At 25.6% G+C, this 3,447-nt stretch overlaps 1 long non-coding RNA gene across 1 annotated transcript; it reads left to right on the top strand.

Annotated features, from left to right (window-relative positions):
* Positions 1-1,939: 1,939 nt before the first annotated feature.
* On the top strand, positions 1,940-3,213 carry LOC145844588 (uncharacterized). Its single transcript, XR_014370294.1, has 3 exons — positions 1,940-2,049; positions 2,298-2,408; positions 2,803-3,213. It is a non-coding gene; the product is annotated as an uncharacterized LOC145844588 (long non-coding RNA).
* The last annotated feature ends 234 nt before the right edge of the window (positions 3,214-3,447 follow it).

Below are 3,447 nucleotides of genomic sequence, written 5' to 3'. Positions count from 1 at the left end.
TTTTAGATATTTCATGAAGTATTTTTACAAAAGGATAAAAATTTTTCGAGTAATTTTTGAACAGAAAAATAGCAAAAACTAGCTAGATTTTTTCATAAAATCTCGTTAAATATTTGAGGCACAAAAAATGTTTTTAAAACAGATAATTCACCTCCACCAACCATATACCTTGTACAACACTTTGTTTTGTTTTAGTTATAAAAAAATTAATGTCTGCTAGACCGCTCCTTTTCAGGTAAACAGTCAAGCAAATCAGTTTTTGGTGGCATAGTTTCTTTTTGTTAAAAAAAACTAATAATATACTTGAAGGAAGTTATTTATACTGTCCTAAACAAGATGTTAAAAGGTATCCTAGTGGTGTGCGACTCGATAACCGAAAGGTTTTTTTGTGCACCACATCAAATATTTTGAGCGCTTTTATTTGTTGTTATACATAATTGAAAACCTTGAATATTTTTAAAGTTGACTGTTTGGAACATATTTGACGTCAATTTACCACATTTGTTTTCTAAACAAACATCTCAACATTAAAAATTATAACTTTCCCAAATAAACTAAAATGTTCTTAAAATTATTAAAAGTTTCAATAAATTTTGCTGTTAATACTGCAGAAAAATCAATAGCAATTATTATCACCCACTCGTATTTGGCTTAGTATAAAGGTCATCACAGTTTACACCGAAAGCTTATAAAAACTGAAACTTATTTTGTTGTTTTAGCTTTAGTTTGACAATGTTTGAGACTTCGTTGTATGGCCGCTTTGATTGAAAATTAGTTGGTTTAAGCATTTGTTACAGTGAAAACGTGCATTATGTTTTGTATTCAAATATTTAATTATATTAATAAAAAGCTGCAATGCCAGTAAGAAAATAAGTTACTAAAAAATATTCTGTATTTTTGTGTTTAGTTTAGATTTGTTTTTACAACAAGGATAATATTTACTCTTTGTTTTGTGATATTTTTTTGGTTTGTGAGTTAAAAAAGAATATTATTTTGGATAGATCAGTTAATTATTCAATCTTTTAGTTTATAAAATATAGGAGCAGGCGTAAAAGTATTGGCTTAGAAATGTATAAGAGCAGTATATGTATATACCTATATATTAGTATATATAAGTAGTTATATATACTAAAAAAATTGTTTTTCGTTTTTAGAAAATTTTGTCATTGTTAATTTGTAAATTAACTTTAATCAAGGAAAAGATATGTAAAATTAAAAAATTTCAACCTCCTGCCTAAACTTATAGACAGCTTAGAAAAAAATTATAACTAAAGTCCAATTGTTACACTTTTCTGTCAGTACTAGCTGTATTTACTGCTTTACAAGATAAATAAAAATTAATGTAAAATTTTGTTTCAAGTATTGAAATGATCTTATTTAAAATATTAACATTATTTTTTATCTAAAACATAAATGTATTTAAAACTATATTTGTAGCTTACAATAATACTTGATACAAAGCTAACTTTGATGCGGTTTTAAAGTTAAACACAAGAAGAAATATCGGATATAAAACATGTTTATACTCATTTTTTTATAATATTTTGCTAAGATTTTTCCAAGACTAACTAAAACCAAGCAGTTTGATTTTCATCTTTTTTTTTTCTTAAAAATAAATATTTTTTACAAGTAGACTTTAGTTTTTATAGAAAGACTTGTATCATATATTGATTATCTAATTGATTCATAAAAGACATAGATATGTTTATTTTGACTCAAAACATCAATTCTTTTTTTTTTACATTTACTTTACAATGTTACTAACTTGTGGTTTTTTAATACAACTGTATTTAAATATTATCAGAATACTTGTATTCTTTATTTAAATATTTGTAAATATAACTTAAAAAAAAAATAAAAATCTGTAATTTTTATAGCTTAATTACACAGTTTTTTATTTAAAACTAATAAATCTAAAACAATTGTTCAGCATTATATAGAATATTTTAAATAAAAGATGACCAGCTCGTTATTACACATATCCACATCTTTGATGAAGTTTCTAAAATTAACTAACTATTGAATGAATACAGACTTGAAAGAATTGTGGTAAGCTGAATTATTTTTTGTTTTATTTTTTTTCATAAGATATTTGACCTAACTAAAAACAAAGTAAACACTTATTTGTACATTTTTTACAAAAATGTAAATATTTTTATAAATATGTTTTACTGAATACTTATCAAGTTATTGGTTTTATAAAATTAAAAGTGAGCGTAACTGATCTTTTCGAGTTCTTTATTTGTATGTGAAAGATTTGCTAGACACTTAAGTAATTTCAAACTTTTATTTTAAAGATGACGACTCAAAAGCGGACGAATTTGAAGAATGACTTGAAACTGTCTCAGATATAAATGAAGAAGTTTTTTGAAGACAAAGTAGCCAGAATGCGCCAACAAAGCAAATGAGTAAATAATTTTTTTATGTGATCTAGTGCTTTTTTTTGCTGTTAAAATTCATAAATGAAATCGATAATTTTTTATACGATTAATACTTTTGTAGTTGTTGGTTTATATAAAAGTAAAAAAAATTACATTTTGATTTAAATAATAACACTCTTAGCGTAATGAATTTAGTTAAACTTTATTTGTATCATGGGTCTCCTTACATAAAATTCATAAATCTGAAGAAGCACTTGCTCTTTCTTCAAATTAATGTTTTAATTCACAGGCTTTTCAAAATTTGGTGCCTGTAATATGTCAATGTGATTTCACTGTCTTCAGTTTATCAAAATAATCACGCTTTAAGTTTGGAGTATTTTCGTTTTGTTTTTGTTTTTTAATTCGTAATTTTTGTTTACAGACTTCAGCGCCACCAAGCGACCAAGAAATTTCAAATTTTAGGATTCCACAACATGAAAAGAAGCGCGTACTTTCCCAGAAAGAGGTTTTGGAACTCGCTGAAGGTTGGGACAAACTCTCGTAATTCTTCATTCATAAAATACTTGAAATAGAGATCTCCTCCAAGGAGGAAGAGATCGATCGCCAGTGTCGTTGATGGAGGTGTTTGATTTAAAGCCTGTTTTGGATCCGGAAAATCCTAAAGACATCGAAGTGATAAAAGCGAAGATCGTGCAGATGTGGTTTTGGAGTGGCAGAAATATAAATAGATTTTTTTAAGAACAAAAATTCTGCTTCATTAATATTGTGTTGAATTTTATGCACTTTACTGTTGATTTATTTGTTAAAGTTGTATTAGAAATATTGAGCTAACCTGTGTACTAGTTTTAAATACCTGCTAGTTTTCTATAAATTTAACTTTTAAAACGATAAGTGTTGCATATAAGTGTTTTTATCTCACTTTGAGTTTTTATATGAAACTTTGGTTTAATCTTTTTATCTATAAGTCTTTTTTTAAGAAAATTTCATGCTAATGTTTTTGTTCACATCAAACTTTAGTTTAAATCTTTATACATATCAACTGTTTTTTAAAGAACAATTTCAACAA

Source organism: Thalia democratica, chromosome 9, assembly GCF_965202585.1.
Source record: "Thalia democratica chromosome 9, ktThaDemo2.hap1.1, whole genome shotgun sequence".
NCBI lineage: Eukaryota > Metazoa > Chordata > Thaliacea > Salpida > Salpidae > Thalia > Thalia democratica.
This window is presented reverse-complemented; position numbering and strand designations above follow the sequence as displayed.